We start from the raw sequence: 23,630 nt of genomic DNA on the forward strand, positions 1-23,630 counted from the left end.
ATGACAACAAAATAAATATTCTTGTCAAGTTGCCAAATACGTTTTGTAGTTTGTGCTTGCCATCGATCAATGATACATGGTTCGGGCGTGCGTTTTGGTGTTCAAGCAACAGTATAAAATAAGGTACTGCACAAGCATATATCAACGCTGATGCACATAACAACAAGTGGTTGTCAAGGCACATCCCAAGCATATCTCATGTACACCATGGAACGCCCCATGTTACGTACAGCATGTTACGCACCATTTTGTACGCCCCAAGGGGAATAATGCACACGCTCGAAGAGGTATAATTTATGCACCCCTAAGGTGTTCATGTATACCTCCACGGAGGTATAGTTTGTATATCCCCTATATATTTATATATACCTTTGTCGAGGTATAATTTATATATCACCAGAGGTATACTTCCATGAAGGTATAGACAGTATATGCCTTAGGCGGGGGTATAAATTCATGCCAAAAAAGGTACGAGTTATTGCACGTCCGATTTATACCATTGAAAACAACCAGAAAACCAAGAAAATGACTTATGGCGTAGATTGCTTAGGGAATCTTCGAAGACAGCTACACGTGGCTATTGAATCAGCAACCCATCCTTTCTGCACATTCCTTCTCCCCGGAGACTAAGCCTTGGGTACCACTAAAATTTTGTTCCTTGTCTGAGAACTCATCTGTTATTTGCGCCTCGTTGTCTGCTCAGGTCGTCAGTATGAACCAGCTAGTCTGCGCCCTTTCATTATCATCACGGGACGTGCCGGTTGCATTGACCTCAGCTCACTTGCTGATTTGCTAGCACTACCAAACAGTCAAGGTGATAATCAGCCATCAACTCTGATTGATATCGAAGCTTTATTGCAAGGCAATTGCACCAAATACTACACTACGTTTACACAGCTAAGCTTGAAACATTGCTTACAGGGTGGACTTCCTTCGTAGTTGCTTACGTTGAGCGGCAGATCTGAAATACTAAAATGCGCGGCAGTGCACACACGCGTACATTCTTATTGTCCTCTGCCGTTTGTCCTCGGCTTGTCGCCTGTCCTCCTGACTCAGCAACGAAATCACGACAAAGGATGTGGTATATCGAAAATATCTCGTTCCAGAACTGCGTATATTTATTACAAAGCGAGCTTCTCTGTGAAGCTATAGGTCGCTCAGATAAACACACTTCTGATATAGTGAACTAGAATTAGAGGTGTGCTGAGCGATGGATAGTACTCTCGCTACTAGATGGTTCCACATCTGTCTCGATCGCGCGCGACTGAATCACCAGATTTCCGCCGAACTAATCGTCACGTGACAGCTTCTGAGCCATTAGCTCAAGAGTATGTATTCTTTCTTGCATGCGCTGTGTTTCACCTTGACCAGGGCAGAGAGCCCCGCAAATGCCACACATACATGCAGTTTCTGAAATATGTTTTCTGTGCATTATCTGTATGTTAGCTCAACCAGTACGTTAATGTCGGTATGCGCGAGCTTCAATGACAAGAATAAGGCTCACGAAGCCAACTTGGATGTTTTTCAGTCTGCGCGGGGAAGCTGGCAGTTCATCATCCGTATATCACGCATTTAAGGAAGATGGATAGTCTGAGTGAGGCCTCCACTATTTTTGATCATCAGCATACAACATTAACGTTACACAAACAATCTTTAACAAAGTTTAACACCGCATAACTTCATTTAATAACGATCATCACATTTACAACAGAGACAATTGATACATTATCCCATCGCAAACAAACGGCTCAACGGCTGACTACTTATGCTTACTTATGCTTACGGCTTATGTCTATGAAGGTTAAGCATGACCACCTAAAGTATCGTTGACAGAAATAGCTCATCGCGGCGGACGCCGTCAACTCTTCATGACGAAAGATAAACATTGTTATCTGCTAGCAGTGACGGTGCTATGGAGGGACTGCCATCCCCCTCAGCGAGGAGAGCAATATATCGGATGTTTCAGTTAAATTCGCGAACCGGTGCACCAATCGAAGAACTTGTATATTTGTATTCTTATATAATTACATATGTTTATCTTTTTATAAGAATGTTCATTTGTTAAGTATCTGTCTGACCCCTCCTACAAGCTGCGCTGAATGAGTGGGAGGCGGTCATTATTTAAATAAAAATTCAAATGAATTTCACGCGAAAACATTATTCATGGCGCCGTCGCTTTCGATGTGGCTACTACCCCTTTGGCACCTTCAGTGGACATCTTTTAGAGAAAAATCTCCAGCCGAAGCGGGTCACTGCAGTAATTAATCAAAAGAAAAAGAAAAATGTGTTTTTATGTTCACGCGCAACCGTGCAAACGTTCAAGTGCAATGAACCACTCAATAAGTTTGTGAAGGGTACCTGTTATCAGGGCGCAAAACTATTCCACTAGTAAAACCGCGATCTAGCACGTTGAGTCTTCTGACACGGTCACATGAAATAGCTGCTTTGTGAGCTGCACAAGCAAGCTGCTTTGAAACAAAAAAAAAAAAACTTCTACACTGAAAATAGCCACACACTGGAACACTGAGGTCGTCGTAGTTCGAAAACAAAAAAAAAACGCTTTGTGTGCGGCAATCGCATTTTGTCAAAGATCACGTGCCCGGCTTGAATCGAGGGGTACACGCCTGTAATGCTTCGCATAGACCACTAACACTAGTCCACCTTACTGCTGACGTCATCCGAGGAGAACACAGGTTTCCAAGCGGACGATAATGCTGGTGGGTGACGTCATAGTATCCTGCTCCGGACGAAACACCCTAGTACGGAACTTTTGTTTTTTTCTTTTGCTCTTCGCATTTCGGTCATCATCATTGTCATTGTCATCATTTACGAATTAACTACCAGCGCAAAAAGCATTAGTTTGTTGTATTCGGCATCGAGAAGTGCTCCGTGTTCGGTGTGATGCTCACCTTTACAAAAAAAAAAAAAAAAAAGAAATCCTTGCGGAGTCTCCCTTTAACCTAACCCAACCGAACCAGGTGTACAAGTGACAAGTGTTATTGCGTATTTAAAACGCGTAATGTGTCATGGTTATCTCTGTCCTGTCGTTCGCCTTGACATTCGCAAACCAAATTTAAAACCATCCGGATAACCTACACTTGCAAAGTAGTTTGACGGCACTCAGAGCGCGTGATGTAGGATAACCATCCAAGAATCAGCCGCGTTTTGAGTTGCCTCCAACTTTACGCAACCTCACGTTATAGCTCTTGTAGCACAGTTTGAACAATTATCGCACAAGTGGCAAATGAGCATCAATCTGTTATAGAGTGACATATTGAACAGCAATATTGAACACAAGACAGCGGCAGCAGCCACTTAGTCGAATCGAAGTAGCCAGCACGACACGACCAGGTAATCTGGAGCAGATGAACGTCATGTCATGGATATTTAGCACAGGCATCCATTTCGTCGTAATGGCTGTCTGGTAGGTTCCAGTTACGACGGGACAGCGCTTTTATCTCGCTGTATTTCTTTCCACATTTCCTCAAGAAGCACAGCTGTAGGAAAAAAAGGAGAAACGATTATTGTTTAGCACGGAAAGTAGAGCGACTTTGTCCATTATGACATTCCGGTGACCTGTGACAATTCGTGCGGAAGCCAGACGAGGAGGTACCTTAATGATAGGCTTATGTAACATGCTACATCTCTAAAATCAGGGACAGAAAACAATTTGGCGCTGCACTCAGGAGCATCTGGCTACTGACCTATATTAGGGAGCACTCGGGTTTTCGCCAGACAGAGAGATCAGTGCACTAGAGCGATATTCGAATCTCTCGCGTGACAGAAAAGGAAGCTGTCAGTGCACTTTGCATTGAGCTTCAACTACGGGAGATTGCCTATCTAGAGGCTTCTCCTGTGTAGCCAATGTGCCCTGTATTCCCATGTTCCCTCCCATTACCCTTTTATTTTCCTGCGGTGCACAGCATAAACTTCAGCTGTTACTCAGCGCCTATGTTGTGTCGTCGATGGTTGCTGCGCTGTGTTTGTTGCGTTCATTAAACAGATCGCACCATGGACGTACACATAGATGAACGCCTGTGTCTGAATCCAAATCGCGGTCCAATAACGTGAATCGTATGAGAGTTATTCAACTTTAGACCCATCGTCAGTTCAGCTGAGTCGTTGAAATGAAAGCATCGGCACGCGAATTCTCTTTGTTTTTTCCTTTGCAAAAATAAACATACATGTGATATACGTAGAACTGTACATGAAGACATGCGACGTTGTCCAAACTCACTTGGATAGCCAATGACTTTCCCGTCGTGTATTGTGCGCTATTTGAGTACAAAATGCATCTCCGCGGCTATATGAATCATGAACCTTCGAACGTTTTTCTGTTTCGTGCCACGCAACCAGGGATTGTGACGGGAAACAGATGCTGAAACTATGAACGGTATCTACCTGAATTTCATCGGAAACAAAAATAGAAACAGAAACGATAATGGTTTCGTTACTAACACCAGAAACCGAAACAGAAACAAAAATGTATTTTCATTCGTCCTACCAAAATCGGGAACAGAAACGAGAACGGAGCCCGACACCGAAAGAGCTGAGGCACAAAAACAACCGAAATACATCCTGCAGGAACGGAAATCGTTACCAATATTTAATCACCAATGAATGAAAACAGTAAGGAATACAATAAGCGGGGAACTTCGAGGGACAAAAAATGGAAGACTGGCTAGTCGCTGACGGCCGGTAATGACAAAAGCGGCAGTCCAGATTACATCAACATTTGACCAAGATTGATAGTGATGGATAAAGGTATGGAACAGCAGGCGTTTTATGAAAGGCATTAGCTCGGTAATAGGTAGTACGAGCTTGTCTTGGTAGAGCGACTGATTTTCCTGAGAGACTTCAGTGGCAAAGCGTTCCACCGAACTTGCGTAAGATTAATGTAGAAAATGAAAACTAACTTCTTGTTAACACAATCATCCGTGATCGAAGCCATAAAATGACGTAAATTCGTCACGTTAAACTCGCATATATTGCTAATCAGCCTTAGATGGTGTTCCGCGGCGAGGAGAAAAATGTACAAGATAAGGAACAAGACAAGCGCGCGAAAATTCTATTCTGCTCCGAAAAGGAGGTGAACACAACCAGTGAGTACTGAACTGTACAAAATAGATGCCGCAGGGAATCGGAACCGACTGAATATGGAACCATCTTGCCCTGTAATAGAGTGGAACTCCTGTCGACCGCGCCATGTCAGGCACACAAAAAATTAATGACGGTGTCGCCCAGCTGGTCGCGTGATGACACAGTGGTGGTCCAGATGATATCTTCATTTGGCCAGGTCATATATCGATGAATAAAGGTGTGAACAGCAGGCGTGCTACCATAGCCGACTTTTATTCAAGTTAGACGTTATAGAAGATAGCATTAAGACTTTAGGTTCGTAAAGGGTCGAATTAAAGAGCTAGTACATGTCGATGCGTCGATTCTGGCCTATGAAGTCTAGTGGCCTAGTTCATCGCTTTTATGAACGCCACGGTGAAAGCGATGAAATGTCAGAGGCAGTGATGACGACGATGATGCTCACACAATGTTCTTTTCAGTAACAATCATTGCAGATAACGGCAAAGGTGGCTTTCTTGAAGGCCAGCTAAACTATACGGATAGAGGTTAGAAGGAAAGGCGGGGGAGGAAGACCAAAAGAGGAACTGAGGAAGGAGCTGGACGGAGCTCTAATTTCTCTGTGGATGGCCGCAGGAAGGCATACCGAATCAGTCGAGGGAACGTAGCGTATTTTTAGCTGGTGAAAGCAGGCGCAATTTCGAAACCAATTGGCAACGCTTGCTCCCGAGCTTCCGTTGGCTACAGATTTTGTCACAGTGTGCTTCAGTCGAGGATCGTAGCCAAGGCTAGTTGAGGCAGTTGCGTTGGTGTGGCGGTGGTGGGGCAGTCTGGGATGTGGCATCCACCCATCGAGATTCAAACTTGTTCGAACCGCGGTCTGGCGGTAGTGGATGGTTCTCCTGATCATTTTCGAACTTCAGTTTCGCTGAGCCTCTCATTTTTTTTTATATTCAGCCTCAGCTTCTTAGTATTTCTCTTAAATATATTGAGCAACCAGGCTGTACTGAAAAAGTTGTTACATGTATTGCGCGTGTTCTCAGCAGTCAACCAAGGTCCCACGAACGTCCTCAGGAAGCACAGAATATTGACCCACAAAGGCGAAGCATTGCCAGGATTTTCCCATATTGGCTGAAACTTGACACAAAGGCTCCATATTGCCATGATAGGCAAGCCTGAGCGATCAAGACACGTAAACAAACACTAACACGAGGGCTCAAAACCAGCAAGACGTTTAATATATAATAACGAACTTCATGAACATGTAGATGGTGCGTGGGAAGACAGAGAGATGGGGAATATGGAATGAGGACAAAGTGAGTTGAAGGGAAGGTCAGAGGAGCCGCTTGAAGGCCGGGTGGATAGATACAGACGACACACTAATACAATTGTCCACACTCTGTATGGCCAATGCTTCTCTGAAAAGACGTTTTCGCCTGTCTCGTTCCCACGCCAGCACCGCCCGTCTGGGACCATAGCGGTTGACCAAAGGCGTTTAAACGATCTAACCTGAAGTTGTTCCTAGAGAGGAGATGGACCCCCATCTCCTTCGACATAGCCTTCAAATTATGTGGTATCTTGTGGTAGTACGGAACTACTACATTTTTTTCTCTTTTTCTTCCATTAAACATTTCGGGCGAACTTCAAACTGTGCAAGTAAATTGTGCTGGATTAGCTTAATCTCATAGCCTGCTCTTTGTAACTTGGCGGTCTGTAGCTTGACAGCACTGAACACGATTTGGAGTAAGGACTTGGTCAGGGCACTGGTTATCAAGGAATTATCAAACTATTTTTCACCAACTTAGAATGGCAACTCCTTCTTGGCAGAAGGGGTTTTTTTACTTGAAGCACCATATTGCCAGCAGTGTAAGGTCAAATATAAAAACTTCAATTTCCCGTCGGTATGATGCTCACACTTTTGGCATACCCATGAATTTCCGATTGGCAACGTTGTCAAGAAGAATAATTCGCTTCTCTTCGGTCAGTCCTCCGTCGCTCGGTTCGCAAACCTGCTGTGAAACGCCGTGAAGAGCACGTCCATTCATCAACTCTCTCAGTCAATCCTGCAAGTGTGCATCTGTCGTCGCACCTCACAGACCTTCTCTCCAAAACGCCAAAGTTCTGCCTTAAGAGGGCATACCAGCTCTCCGTCCAATGTATTTCCTATGGAACATATCTTATGCTTTTTCTCGGTAACTATCGCGCAGATTTTGACGCGGGTGATTTCACAATAAAGAGAAGACGGGATGAACAGAATAATGTTATTAGGTTTCTCATACATGTCGTATGTATTTTACGGCGACGTCATGAACATGAAAAAAATACACAATTTTTTCCCCTGACTCTTTGGACAGGTTTTTATTAAACTTCTATAGCCATTCAAAAAAAAAAAAAAAACGTTCCATTTACTTTCTCCCGATATGTTTCAGGAATTGATAGATCGTTTTTATAAAAAAGCATGAAATGTGAGTACGCAAAAATCACCAACTAAAAGTCCAGTGAACGGCATCGTTCTGACGAGACAGCAAAACCGCGCGGACCGTATCCTTCCGCCGAGCAAGCGTGCGCGTGCGCACCGGACGGCACTGCTGGCTCCTCTCTCCTCATTGCTTTCCTGGGACCGCTGACTTAGGGCATGACCTTGGAGACCAGAACAAAAGCTTACTTAGCTGCTCGTAAAGGGATTATCGTCTGAGCCGGCATTGTCGCCAACAACCACAGGCCAACAACCGTCTTCTTTTTTCGGTGCGCGTATAGAGAATTGAGATGAGTTTATTAGCTTCACATGAAACGTCAATTTGACCGATTTTGCCGGGTTTGTGTTTACTCAGACAACTGTCTCATAAGGGCTAACGAGAATCTGCCGTATTTACGATTAGTGGAAGGGGCCGACTTTACAAATATTCCAGTAACGTTCAACATGACTGCCCTGTAATATGAGAGAACTGATGCTCTGAGGCTGGAACAACATAGTAAGGACAAACACACACAAAGCCTCAATTTGCCTATGAAATTAACGATGAAAGATGGAAGTCACTGAAAAGGTTAGCCAGCTGTAGGAGTGGGTGAAGAAGATGTGGGTTCGACCCCTACAGCTGGCTAACCCTTTCAGTGACTTCCATCTTTCATTGCCCTGTAATGTTCGTAATGTTGAAACAGCGATCAAGAGGATTACACACAAAATAAATGTTCTTCAGGATAACTGCATTTAGAACTGCAGGTTTCTTCGTTCTTCTTCTTTCTTTCTTTTATTGATAGATTTATTTCATTTTTATCTTATTATTATTTTTTCGTCAACGCTCCACGTGAACCAATAAGAAAATCGATCAAGCGACCGCTGCACAATTATTTCAGCCCAGGCAATGGGCAACAGTCTTTTCCGGAACCCAAATTCACGTTCGCGAAAGAAGGAAAACCAACGACAATGCTCGATTGCTTGGTCCGATGATATGCCGTGTTTAAAAGTCCGACATCACTATTTAACACACAAACTCAACAACTTCGATGAAAAAATGGCTAGGAAGCAAGCGAGCTGGTGAAGATGATGCATGATGTAAAACCCTGAGACTAGGGGACGCGAAGGGACAGACATGAACAGCTGTTTTTGAGACTTCGTGTTTGTGTCTGTCCCTTCGTGTTCCCTAGTTTTTCGGGGGGTTGTACATCATGCATGAAATTTCGATGTCTGTCCAAGTCATTTTAGCGAACGAGAGCCACATTTTTGGCTGCTTCGGCTCTTAGCGGGGCGGACGCGACGGAACAACACATTAGGTAGTTGATTATTAGATTAGTAAAAGTTCGGTGTTTGCATTTTCATGGTTCATGTTGTTTATTTTTCAACGGGACTTCGATCACGTTATTTGAGATACGGCCAATGTTTCGATACCGGTTCCCTGGATTTTCCATCTTTCGACACTTCTTGCTGGTCCGCGTTGGATGACCCAAAACCTGTACCCGTCGTTCTTTGCACCGCAAACAAAGGAAAGCCTTCTCAGGAAGATCAGGAAAAGCTCCGGGTCACTGGGGATTCGCCACTGAACTAGTGACTCTACGCTGAACCAGCTGAACGAAAGGTCTGGTGTAATGTGAAGTTCCCTGCGAAAACCAAGGAGTACTGAAGTTTCCGGGTAATGATCAGCGCTTTATGAGACGGATTCGTGCTCCGAGACCTCCTCGCGTACATAAAGACGGAGTTCAAAGAGTTTTAGGAGCTTCCTTCTCCTTTTTTATTTCTTTTTTTCTTTTTTTGAATAGCTGTTGCTAAATGCAATGCATTTATTTAGACTGACTGAGTGTAAGTATTGAGCCTATAAAAGGCCGAAAATCATAACGTCGAACTATCAGAAAGCCGAAAATCAGAAGGCTGAAAACGGAAAGGCCAAAGAGACACGGGGTGAGCACTCTAGTGAATGACCACTGAATGGAATGGTGTTGATTATGAAGTTTAGAAGTTTTGTGGCTATTGTATTAGAAATCAAATAACTAGAATGCATAGCATTTCGTGCTCGCAAATAGACTAGCCAGCGAAGATGAAAAACAATAATGTACAACTTGTTTACTACGAAAAGAAAGTGCGTGGTGGGTAAAGTGCGGATAATTGTGCACTAAAAGCCCCTGAAATATGATGCAAACCTAAATAGTCGATGAAGCACATCACAGCCGACCGAGTGTTATCGTTCGCTTTGCGGATTTGTTGAAATTAGGAGACATAGGGTTCTTTTTTTTTTTCGTTTTTTTTTCACGTATTAATGAATAATTACATCTACATTCCATTCAACGAACAACATTAAATGGATATAGTTCGCTGCATTAGTTCGCTAGCCATATCGTTCGCTGGATGCATGTATTTCTCTACTGTCGGAGGAGACACAGGTTTTACAGTTGTCCTTACATCTTTTTCTGTGCGATGTTTATGGGTTATAAAAGCTCTACAACCCACTTATTCAGTTGTTTCATTGCCCTTACAACTCCGCTTCTGCTGAAAATACTGTACATCAACATCAGTGTCTGGCCACCCACCAACAACAAAAAAAGAACTATATATGAAAAAACTAGTATTCCGGTCAGTGCGTAGCTACGGGGAGGCTGACGGGGGGGCCCGAGCCCCTAACTGCCACTAGCCGACCCACGCAAATAGTGCAAATCCGAGGAGAAAATAACATATGGGGGAGGGGGGGGGGGGGCGTAGCGTGACGAAACGCGAAAGTTCTTACAGTTCATGGCGTCTATCCAAGCGGCACACCTTGAATCGTTTCTAAAGTATGAGCTTTTCAAAATCCTTCCAATCTCGTGACACCACCCTCATTGGACATCACCAGTATAATCGTATTGTGAATAAGTCCGACCATACCCACGTTCAGACGAGCGTGAAGTCAGAGCCTCAGGACTCGAGTAAGTAACTCCTGACTCGAACATACGGAGCAGGCAATAAGTGTTCTCTCCTTCTTTGTTTGTTTTGTTTCTTGCGTCTTCTTTTTTTCAGCTACACAGAGAGAGGGCTACTGGATATATGGCGGACCTTTGTCATTCACAAACAGCACAGCCTTCTCGCTTTTTACTCTCTCCCATCCGAAAGGAAACTAAATTGAATGGAACAAGTGCGGAAGTATCCCGTGAAATTGTAACGGGACCCATTACTTCAGTCCCCACTTCACCTCCAGCAATGCGGGTAGAGTATCGCCGCCCCGGGGCGATGAAGACTCCTCCCTATCATCCTGAAATAAAGTTGTTGTTGTATTCCCGCGAATAAGTGGGACGCATACCGAAGAAAATGTCTTCAAGTGGGGAGCAGCCAATAGTCGTGCTTCTTCTGGGCACCCTTTTCACTGCTGACGACAGGGAACGATGATAGTGAAATGTACACGAAAGGCACCCGATGTCTGAATGCTAAGAAGGAAATTTCGCCATTGTATAAAAAAAAAAGATATTCTATTAACAGCCTATAATACTTTAGTTCAATCTTGTTTAGAGTATGCATCTGCTCCCAAAAGAATCCAATAAAAAATCAAACGACCGCTGGCCGTTTCCGATCAAACGGTGTTCGATCCAGATTGTCTTGGACGAAATGCCCCGCGTTCGATCAAACGGCTTTCGTTCTTGCGTGAGAAGGTTTCTCTGGGGCTTTTTCCTGGGGATGGTTCTTTCCCGGGGACATTTTTTTCCGGGGAGGGGAAAAACCGGCATCTCGGGCAAGCTTTGAGATATAGGAAACGACTTCTCGGTGATCATTTCTTCATTTGGCAACTAGCGCTCATATTCATCTCTGGAAACTGCCAATTTTGTAATTGCCTCTGTGTTGCCCTACAAGAATAGTTGATTTCCTGTCCCACATTGATAAGGGAGACCGAACTGCACTTTTTGCAACACTCAAACAAGAACCTGTTATGTTGTCAGGTGACCAATGTTAATATCTTTCTAGGTCTGTGTCCTTTTATTTTTTTGTCGAATCGTTCCTCTTGGCGTCCAGAAAAAAAAGTCTGTTGGGAATATCGCGACTCCCTCTGGGAGGCCTCGCCGCTCGACCTTTCCGTATCTTCTTGGTTGGCATCGACCTCGAAAGCCTTTATCGCCCCTTCGCCGTCTTTGTACGGGCTTTTGCAAACTGGCACACCAAGGCGAGAAGAAGGGAGTCCCCTGGTTACTGGGGTTGTCGACTGACATCATTTTGCTAAGCCGATGTATGTGAAAGAAAAACAGGAGGGAACATAGGGGAACGGAATTACTGAAGTTTTCGGGGTAAAGAAGTCTATCTGCGATGAAAATTTTGAAAAGTATTTTGCACCCAACGCCCTGTAAATGAATTCAACATATTTGATAATGCTTACCTTACCAGAAATATACATACCAAAATGTCATTTTTTGCATGAATAATAGGAGTATTATCAAGGTAATTGCATGTATGCGAGTACAAAAAAAAAAGGGAAATACTGTTTCGAGGCACTAGATTTTCGTGACTTGCTCTGTAAGTGCTGCGTGTTTATGGCCTAATTTACAGCGCCTGGTACATCCAGGTTGAGGGCCTCCGAGATACCAACATCTTGGGCGAGCGTTGATAGCATATGAAAATACCTTTCCTTGGCCATTTCCTCATTTCTTAATTGGCAATCGCCTGTCCTCAGACTCACTGCTGGCAACATTCGTTTATAATACCATCTGTGTGTGTACTGCCATATTGTCATCCGTACTATCCGATCACACTTGGACGTCGGCATACAGAAAGTATGCACTAGTAAAACAATACGAAGAGCAACTAAAAATTACAGACAACATACACAACAACAACAACAAAATAAAGTACTCATATAGCAATAGGTGACACGCAAAAAGACGTGAATGTCTCGAATCGAACTGCGGGCCTTTCGTGTCAAAGTCCGACACTTTACCATCTCGGCAAAGAGCGCAAAGGGTGCGCGGCCGCCTTAAACTCGCGACGGTGAACCACGCACTATGGGGATTATTCTGCAGTCGGGAGGCGAACGGCGTGATAAGGACGTCGACCGTGGCACCATCTAGAATCGAGAAAATCGTGAATCGGAGTTGTTCCCCGACTGGTATGGCCTCCTAATGTGAAACCTTCAAAGTTCGATTTCATCTCCGACGTGGACCTCATAGCTGCAATGTGGTTCCCAAACACATGCTTTCATTGAAAATTCGATTGCCAAGCTTCCCATGCACGGGTCCCGGCTACTGTGTCAAATCCCGTTCTGTGGTCGCGGCTCAGGAAGAGTTGCAGGCTAAAAAACCTCGTCTTGCTTCAAACTGACAAATCTGGCCGTTTTTGGTGTTCTCCCCGAGAGAAGAGTTCTCAAAAAAGCGATCGGATGCGATTGACGAGCTGTTAGTATAGTGCCTTTCATTGGGGAACCTTCGAACATTGAAAATGGATGTTTCGAATATTTTGAGATGAAAACGAAATGTCAACCTTGTAAAGAATATCAAGGAACTGCGTCTGGCGCATCTCTTCAAAATTTTTGTTGAAGGACCATAAACCCAATCTACCCCTTAGAATTGTACTTAATGAAAATAGCACTTGGCAGAAGTTCGTATCAGCGTTCATCCAGAAATCATTGCCAGTTTTAAATGTACCCAACCCCTTAACTCTGAGAAACTCCGAAGAATTTGTCCAAAATGCTTTTGCCATTTCATGGTTCTGAAAAGTTCCCGATATCGTTGGATGTCAAAGGATCTGTACTATTCTCTTAAAAAACCTTTGCTGTGAAACGCGTTTTTGGATCTTTTGGTACGTTCCAGTCTCACGCTGGCGTAGCTATAAGTGATATTTTTGGAATTGCTGAATTTGTACTTGAATTCTAATGTAACTTGCATAGATGGCGCTTTTATACACCCAAAAGGATTGTGGTTTTTCACAGGTTCGTCTGTTTGCACCATTCCTATCTGAAATCTATTTAGGCTGCCTCGACTTTCATGTTACGGTGCTTTTGTAAATTCGTCTTTGCCTGACGCTGTTTTGGTGGCTAGATACGTTGATGGTCTGATATTTATGTCTCGTTCCCGATCCTGCTTGGTAGATAACTGCAACGTGTGGCTCGTGAATCGTCCCCAAATTAACATTTACGGAAGAGCATCCTGCCGACGGGAAAATGAAGGTTTAGATTTGACATTACACTTCAAAGGTGGGGTTATGCTGGCACTATGATGCTTCAACTAAAAAAACCTTTCTGCCTAGAAGGAGTTGCCATTCTATGTTGGTGAAAAATAGTTTGATAAATTCTCCTTGATAACCAGTGCCCTGACTCAAGTCTTGCTTAAATCTTGTGTTGCAGTGCATTCAAGCTACAGGACCGCCAAGTTACAAAGAGCAGGATATGAGTTTAAGCTAATGCCAGCACAATTTACTTGCACAGTTTCATGCTCCGCCCGAAAGGGGTTTAACGGAAGAATAAGAGGAAAAACGAAAACATGGCAGTAGGTCCGTACTACCCACAAGATATTCACATAATTTGAAGGCTATGTCGAAGTGAGATGGGGGTCCGTCTCCTCTTTAGGAACATCTTCAGGTTAGATCGTTTTAACGCCTTTTTCGAAACCAGGAGCCTGGATGTAATGCTGAACACAGAACCATCAAATTTGTTCCACGTGCAAAAAATGTTGTTTATAGAATTCCGTTAGCTTGTGGCTTTGGTATACATAGGTCAAACGTCTCAAGGTTTTAACCAAAGGGTTGGGCCAGCATTAAACTGCCCAGATTCAAATTGTCGGGGCCACCTAAGGCTCTGTAATAATTGTCAACCCCTATGGTCGCAGGGACAGCGGTGCTGGCGTGGGAACCAGCACAGGGCGAAAACGTCTTTTGAGAGACGCATTGGCCATACAGAGTGTGGGCAATTGTATTAGTGTGCCGTCTGTATGTATCCACCCGGCCTTCAAGCGGCTCCTCTAACCTTCCTTCAACTCCCTTTGTCCTCAATTCCATATTCCCCCTCTCTCTGTCTTCCCACGCATCGTCTACGTGTTCATAAAGTTCGTTATTATCTATTAAACGTCTTGCTGGTTTGAGCCCTCGTGTTTGTGTTTGTTTACGTGTCTTGCGCATCGCTCAGCGCTTGCCTATCATGGAATTTAGTTCACCAGCTAGCCTGCATTTACGCCATTTGTATATGCTCCATATTGCCCAGAGGTGTGAGAAGTAATGGGGGAAAATGTCGGTCGGCAATGTGGGCTCATATGCAAAAATTCAACCAATGGGGGAAAATGTCAGCAAGATATTACTCATGCCCATATGAGCTCATGCGAACCCCCCTAATATGAAAATGCAGATAATGGGACGAACCCGTATTGGTACCTGTTCCAAATGGCGAAAGTCGCCACGGGAATATCGAAATACGAAGCGTGTGAAGTGCCCCTACTCAGCGCGTCGTTACATCCATAACTTCCCGCAGACTAACACATCGCTCGAAACAACATATCTGGCAATGCCACTGTAAATATGCACTGGAACTCTGCTGGTAGACCTGCTGTAATGAGTCACCATCTTGCCTTGATGGACAATCGGTCGTAACCCCAGAATGAAACGAAGCGTTGCCAACGTCGTTTCAGCGAAGTCGCGCTAAATATAGAGGGGGCGTAAGAAAACCGTTGTACGGTGACGAGGATGGATGTGCCTTTGCAATTTCGCTACACCCTGCATTGAGTCAATGCCATGCCAACAATAATTCCGACATAATTTATTGTCAAATACTGTGTTTTTAATTCAGGATGTCAGCTCTGCTGTGATTACCAGCTACGTAGAGCTGTAAGGCCATTCGTCTGTTTCTTTAAGGATGCTACGTAATGCTTGCAAAGAGAGCAACACGCGAATACTATTTATTCACGCTGTATCGGACGCTCAGACAATGTATGTTGCCTTGCTCCCACGCTATCGAAATACTACACAGGTAAAATAAGGACTTACAGTAAAAAAAAAAGATTGTATAAACATCCTACAGATCCGTATATCTCAGACGACATCCCCGTGATATTCGAGCGACGTTCAATGAGTGTTCTATCCTGGTCTCTTGGATAGTTCAGGAGCTTCCCCAGCATTATGAACTGCGCTTTATACATCGGAATGCAAACATCCAGAGCGTGATATTCCGTACACAGGACATGTGCTGAGTACATGTGTTGTTTACTGGGTAAGAATCACAAGGTAAATGGCTTTGTGGGATATCCCCTACATGTCACAAAGATATCCGGATATTCAGGACTTGCTTCTCACTTCCCTAAAGCGAACCTTGTTCTTGGTAAACTTCATCACTGGTTGTTATCGAACAGATTAGCTGCTAATCTCGATAAGTCATGCTACGTTGTCTTTCATTCCCCTCAAAAGGCGCGTCGCCCTAGATGATAATCAAATTTCGCTAGGCAGTCACGTTCTTACTCGTGTTTCCCTCTGTTCGTTTCCTGGGCCTCGTTCTACATGAAAACTTGAGTTGGCATCATCACATTGATCTTGTCGCCGTAAAATTGCGGGAGGTTTGTTCGCACTATCCAAGCTTCGGCACCTCGCGACCTCTAATACATTGTTAACTGTGTATTATGCCCTCATTCATTCACACATTAGTTATGGCATAGAGGTTTACGGTCTCACTTATCCCTCCAACCTTGATCCCTTGTACATGGCACAGAAAAGGGCCTTACGCACTATTCTTTTCATTGGTCCCAGGGAATCGGTGTCTTTTGCCTTTTCTGAGTTAGGTGTTCCAACCATATCTAATCTTCTGAGATATAAAGTCTCTCAACTGATGCATGCCGCATTCTCTACGGATCTTCTGTTAGATATCAGATGCAGCTCCGGCATCTCGCCACGCCTTACCCTTTCAGAAATCAGATCTTATCACTTCAATGTCCAACATATCGTACTAACTACGGGTTTTTTTCTCTTTCATCTTTCGGTGCTCGCCTTTGGAACAGTCTTCCGATTTCCATACGCTCGTTAGGTAGCTTCCAATTATTTAAACGCCATTGTAAAATGTATTTTCGCGACACATAGCACATTCGTCACGGGTCCTGACAACAAGACTAGTCCCGTCTACTGTTCACATTTCCTTGTGTTAATCCTTAGCTGACACTGACATATGTTTTCTTTTTCTATTTTATTTCCTTTTTTCTTCTTATAGCAGCATTGTAATATGTATAATAATATGTTGTAGCATGTAGTGCTGTCTTATGTAACGATGAATGTAATTTTTACGTGTAATAATGTTTCCCCACACGTTCATTTTATGCATCACTGATTATTTATAAGGACCGATTTACAGGGCCTGCCCTCTCGGTCCTTTATTTGCTTATATGTACGTTTTTGATGTTTTCAATAAACTATTGAACTACTGAACTATTTCGTGACCAGGTAGAGACGTCCAGGGATATTAATCAAAGAGGTACATTTCGTTGAATTTGAGAAACAGAGAATACGAAGAGGACAACACAGGACTCAAACCAGCTGTGAAGCTTTAATGCAGAGGGTACCGGAAAAGTGGATCGTGGAATATCGTTGTCTCTGGCAAGGCTCGCAACCGTAGGAAACCTAAGCAGTCAGAGCTATATTCTTTTTTTTTACAATTTTCTTCCCCACTTCGTTCCCTTTGTCCGTGTTTAGTATGTAACAGCAGAGCTTCAGGTAATTGTGCTTGTTGATTTTGCGAATGCGTTGCAACTGACAACTTAATGCGATAAATTTCCTCACGCCACTCGGCTCCCCAACGGAGAGTAACACGACATAAGTGCTACGTGGATTGGAGACAGACCCGCTTAGAGCCACAGATGTAGAACCGATAACCGTGGCTGTCGTAACGATTTTTCTGTTGCTAAGGTGGTCGAAAGTTTGTAATGATTTCGAGTACTAGAAAGGCGTTAATAAAGTTAAAGAATCGAAAATATATAATTCATAAATAAAATAATAAAAAACTGAAGGACAAACTGGAATACTAAGTGCGAACTAAGTGGGACTAACGAAGGAACTACCCCTAAATTCGCACTTACTATGCTAATTAATTAATTTATTCTATCTTTCAACACGAAACAAAGTACAATACCATTTTATGTTTTAGCATTACAACTCCCGAGTTGGAAAATCGTGACAGTCTGATGGATGTGCGTAGCGCCGGAGAAAAACCTCTCCGCTCCCTTCCTCATTCAATACCGGCATTCCGCCGCATCAGTGATGCATTAATTAATCGTACTTCGATTTTTGGAGTGAACCCGTTCCCTGGGGTAGCAGAATTTTGTAGCAGAAATTGCGTGTGTAAATAGTGCATGCGTAGTTCAGTTGTTTGAGACACTGACAGTGGTCACACGCACACACACAAATACACACGCGCACAAATTGTTCATCAGTGTACTTGTTTCAAGTATTTACTGTTTATTTTCACAGGTGCCTGCAGTATCTTGGATGGCGTGATGAAAGAACGGCGGTCTGTCCATGAAGCGTCTGCGTGCTAAGTTGTGATTGTGAGATCATCCTATCAACTTGATCTCAGTCAACTCAGTAACTGTCTCAGTATCAACTACGTGGTGACTATCGACGTGGTGACTCTCTTGATGTTTCAGTGCCCTCTCGTCCTGGAGGTTTGATCCAAAACAGGTCGAAGTCAGGGCTCGAGTATTTGCCATATTAGCGTATGACAGCCGCGTTGACAGATCCAGGAGATTGGTAGCGGACGAGTGCAAGACATTTTAGGCTATCCTGAGGGTTGTGTTACATGTCCATCACCTCTATATTTAGATATGAGTTGAAGGTATACTAGTCGAATGACGATTGAAGGACAGAGCGAGCTCTGGAAGGGACGACGTTTTTCAGACGCTTGAAACGGGTGCGTGAGCTGCAAGCTGTGTCATCAGAGATGAAACGGGCACTTCTCTCTAGACATAAAGAAGCTAGGTGTCTGCGTCGTGTCTGCCTGTGTCTAAGCGTGCGTCGTTTGGATTGTTTTTGGGGCTTTGATTAAAAATTTGGGATCAATGTCCTATAGTGCCAGCATAAAGCATTCAAGAGTGTTTGACGGAATGTCGAATGATGCAGCCAGTTTTCACGAAAGATTCTGGTGCTTTCTGTCAATCTATCTAGTCATGGCGTAGCTAATAAAGTTGGTTGTCCAATTAGAAGATAAACGTGCACGTACCGCATCGTCGTCGTCGAAGCATGCTTGTCCGGGCTGAAAGGCAATAACGAAATGTTAATCAGTTTTGTGTCGCTCTCGTTCATTTGGATCAGTTCATAGCACACTCAAGGGTACCAAGGAAATGTTTTTTCTGTTTTACAGAAAAACATTTTCTGTGCCCCATCGTTTGATAGATACATAATCATACAAAGATGGGTAGAAATCCAGCGAACCGGTGGAATGTAGGAAGGGAGTTGCCTCAGGACAGAAGCCGCCGATATTTTGAACAGAGACTGTTCTTCTTCTGGGCACCGTCCTCATCATTGGCATGGTATTTAAAGGGTTAGATGTGACGTGTTCCGTACGGAACCTTTCTTCCCTCCGGGCTGTTGACCCACAATTCGCATGAACCTTTAAACACGTCACACCTAACCCTTTAAATACCATGCCAATGATGAGGACGGTGCCCAGAAGAAGAACAGTCTCTGTTCGAAATATCGGCGGCTTCTGTCCTGAGGCAACTGCCTTCCTATAATCATACAAAGTTCGGCACCAACCCCTGATATGAGAACAGATAGGGTATCGATCATCGCATTTGTTTTCGTTACGACGCTACGCTACGTAACCCTACGCTGCATGACGATACGTCATCCGTAGACGGTCTGCCGTGGCCATGGGGCCGTGATATCTCGCATAGTAAGCTTCCGTATTCGTGCTACATATTTACATCCTGCTACCCCGTTTTAATGTAAAACTTCGTATTGGGTTCACATCGGAGCAAATGTACCCCTGCTTAAATTGGGGTATGTGTGGTGGTGTATAGTGGGTATTGGGGTATATTGCGAAAATATTCTGGCACAGCGTCGATGTATTGTGTGTACCGGACTGTACTGATAAAGGCGTTCTGGACATGTGTTCCCACTGTTCGACATGGTCCAGAAACAGTTTTCAGCACACCACCAACCAAGACAGCACACGACATCGGGCCGATATCGGCAGCAAGTTGGGCATGTCGGTCCAACATAATCCCTGACACTGCCAACCTGTGACCGGATATACGACAGAAGTTGGCAATGTCGGCTCGATGTTGATGGAAAAACGCCGACATCTAGCCGAAACTGCCAACTTGCGACGGATATCACGCTGAAGTTGGCAAGTGGGCTCGGTGTTGACCGAAACAAGCTACAAGTAGCCGACAGTGCCAACTTGCGAACCGATATAAGTTTGAAGTTGGCAATGTCGGCTTTGATGTTGACCGACACCAGCGAGACGACGCTGACAATTGTCAACGTGCGATTGATATCTCACAGAGATTGACAATGTCGGCTTGATGATCACAGAAACGAGAGACAAGACGCCGACACTGCCAAACTTGCGACCAACATCCCACTGAAGTGGCATCGTCGGCTAGATGTTGACCCGAAACAAACGACTTAACGCAGACACTGGCTTTCCATCGACCCTACTTGGTGTCCGCGCCAAAAGCATGTAGGAAACACATTCGTTACGTTGATGTCGAGTTAATATTGAAGCAATACCTCATTCGAGCTCTGTTTGTATGCGCTGAGCGAACTAAAATCAGACACGGTCACACTCCACCATTTTTGATTCTGAGACGAGCAGGGGCTCTCGAATTTGCGGAGCTCGTAAGACATGGAAATATATAGTATGTTTTTGTTTCGAAAGAAAATGCCGGTACCTTTTAGAAAGCTTCTTGCGCTTCGTTTTTTAAAGAGCATTCGAACTTTTTTTCGTCTTGCTTTTGGTAATACCGCGCTCATGCACGCCGTGGGAAATACGAGAGATAAAGAAAACCATGAGAAAATAAAACGAGGTAATAAACAATGTAGACATAAAACGTATTTCCCCCTCGCAAACCAGTCTAACGTTGTTTTCATCCCTACGATGGCCAGCACACGAATACAAAATACAAAATGATGTGGCGCATCATCGGTCACAAATCGGTAGCATGTCGAAATTTCATCGGCAGCATGTCCAATGATATCGGGCCAATATCCTGACCCGACATCGGGCCCAACTCTGAGCGGTGTTGCAAGCGTATGTTAAGGCGATGTCGGGAGTGTCGGCAGCAGCACATAAGGGTTTTTGCCAGGGAGGTTTCCCCGTATTGGATTAGACTTGGCAATAGGGACCCCATATTGCGATGTTTGAGCGTTAACGGGGAAGTGTCGCTAATATCGCCCTGTATTGCAAGTGTGCAATACCGTCCCCAACGTCCATTCTCTCGTATGTTTAGCGGCACATAAAATAACTTTGTTCTGTTTTCTAAAAGCGTTCTGGAATTTTGACAGGACAACACCCAAAAAAGGACAGCAGCGTATCGTACGAACGGCACGATTGTTATCACCCTGCAAGAGAACACTGATCATATGTAATCCATGTGTTCCGCACATGTGCTTAAGGCGTCGCATCGCTAATGACGACAACGGTGTAGAGGAACTAGACGCCATATAACAATGGCACCGGGAAACAATACGCGCCGGTTATGCTGCATTGCGCTCTTCCAACATTTTCAACATTGCGGCCTCTGCCAACGCCACCTAGATTACAGAAGGTCTGCTTATTACCTCCCTCTCCCTCCTCTACGTGGACACAAAGCCTGACTTCGTCTGATTGCGGTGCGCCCTGTTACGAATCCAATAACTCCGAAAACCTATAGACACGTATCTGTAGATAAAAAGAACACTTTCCACAAGAGTTACTGACGATAGAAATATGGGACAGTTTTGAGCTTTATTTTGAATTTTCTGTTTACTACCCTGAGACGGCAGTGGTTCATCTATGTGGGCTACGACAGCTAAAAGCTTGGTTTGATTGGATTTTTTTTTTGTGGCGCATTAGGTGGCGTTATAAGTTTTACCTAGGTACAATTTTTTGTGCTTACTAACCTGTGCTGGGTTAGTAATTAAAATCACAGATTCCTTTAAAACTGCGGTATCTCTAAAAAACATGCATACCTTTTCAAAGGGTACAAAACTTTCATTGCCGACTGAAGAGCCGGGTGCGCAGTGGCAAGAAGTTTCTATTGCCACGAAACAAAATGACGTTCACGGAGATGCTGGTAGGCTGGGCATACAATGAGGATGTGAAAAAAGATTGAGGAGTTGTTCCCCACAGTCACTGCATTCAGGACAGTCTACTTCCCGTAAGAGATATTCATGTGTTAAATAGGTGTGTCCCAGGGCAGAGCCGACAGGATACCACCTCATACAGTTGATTGGATGCAGATGGAGGAAGAGGTTTTATAGTGCGTAATTTGTTGCTTGTCTGTTGGTTTCCAAAGGCTCTGCCAGTGTCTGCTGCTTTTTAAACATATAGCCCGACATCTTTTGATGGATGTCAAAGGGCGTTATGTCGCATGTTAGGGCAGCAGCAGCTGCTCGATCGGCCTTTTCATTTTCTGGTATCCCCAACATGGCAGGGTACCCAGCAGAAAAGTAAACCGATAAACTGTGTGCTTGCTAGGTTCCTTGCACGATAGACAATGGGGTCTTTTGTGCAATGAATGCTACATATGTCTGTAATGAGTCAAAGAATCTGCGTATATGACTGATGATTTTAATACGATTTGTAAGATATAATTAAGGGGCTAAAAATTATGGCATACACTTCTGCTGTGAAGACTAGGACATGGTGACCTTCACACGATGTGACCTTGTACAGTGCCAGTGACCATAGCGCATGATACCTCGGATACACCCTTTGAACCATCAGTGGTACTCTATGGTGGCTGCCAAAGCTATCCTTTCGCACCTCAAATTCCTGTGCAGTATTGTGTTTCACAGTTTCACGTTTGTTGTATCTGAGAGGTACATGTTTGGAGGCGCTGCCATGGATGAGTTTTTTACTTGACTCAAGGATGATAGAGTTGTACTCTGGAAAGCCATAGTGATGAACTGTTGTTGACATTCGAACGCTAAAAGAAGACACAGCTGAATGCCTGTTCAAGAAATGCTGTCTGAACGGTGTGCCTTTCACACATTGATATGTTGATTCTTAATGCATATGAAGGAGCCAGGTAAAACCTGTGTTGCTCAAAAGACACTGATTTGATTATATGTACAGCCATTGTATTGGCGAAGCTCTGAAAACTAAACGGTAGTCCTTGGAGACCTACTGGACCCAGGATTTTAAGTCTTGATGGCCGTGCTGAAACGTACACAGCACATCCATAATCCAATTTGGAAAAAAGAGTGGAGACGCTCCCCAGGGACCGGTGAAGCTGAAGGTTCGACCGGGATTTGCTACCGCCGTGAAAAACACTGTTCTGATTGGCTACGCCACATGCCACGGGTGACAAGGCTTTATCCATCTAGATAGTGTTGACTCTGCCTATGCACTTACAGTCTGCGGAGCCTTGCATGGACCAAAGAAGTGGGTGTCATACGAGTGTCCCGAAACCCCACACTGCAGTGGTACACGATTTGCTCACTGTAGAGCCTTTGCCCTAGAACGGTGACAGACGAAGACGAGTATTCATCACTCACCATATCATTGTCACACATCACACATGAAAATGACACCCATGAGCATTTTCAGTAAAGTTTCAGAATCAACAGCATTAGATGAATTTTAACGGGGCCCGGGTTTTGGACTGAACTATAACGTTTTATTTTTAGTTTACTTCACGCTAGCGCCAGGACTTGACGCAGCGCCTGGCGCCAATTACGTGCTTCGGATCAAGCCTGAATTCAAATGCATGTGTTCATCCCTACGGCTATGAGTCTTTATTACTCGGCACCTTTGTGGACACAGTTGTGTGGCGTTTAAAAGAGTATTCTACCTTCGGCATGGATATAAGGACGTTCTCGCCGAAGTCGGCCTGACACGCAAGGAAATTCCCTGGTCTCGACGGCAACAGTTGCAGCGTCCAATTTTGCTCCATAAACGAAAACGTGCTGGGAGAAGGCAATGCATTTAGGACAGGTCCTGGTC

General features: G+C 44.2%; 1 long non-coding RNA gene across 1 annotated transcript; it reads right to left on the reverse strand.

Moving 5' to 3' along the window:
* Window positions 1-1,431: 1,431 nt before the first annotated feature.
* On the reverse strand, window positions 1,432-23,080 carry LOC135372215 (uncharacterized). The gene is made up of 3 exons (XR_010415878.1): window positions 23,040-23,080; window positions 18,696-18,728; window positions 1,432-3,497 (listed from the first exon to the last, which is right to left on the reverse strand). It is a non-coding gene; the product is annotated as an uncharacterized LOC135372215 (long non-coding RNA).
* Between the last annotated feature and the right edge of the window lie 550 nt (window positions 23,081-23,630).

Source organism: Ornithodoros turicata, unplaced genomic scaffold (assembly GCF_037126465.1).
Source record: "Ornithodoros turicata isolate Travis unplaced genomic scaffold, ASM3712646v1 Chromosome131, whole genome shotgun sequence".
NCBI classification, from domain to species: domain Eukaryota; kingdom Metazoa; phylum Arthropoda; class Arachnida; order Ixodida; family Argasidae; genus Ornithodoros; species Ornithodoros turicata.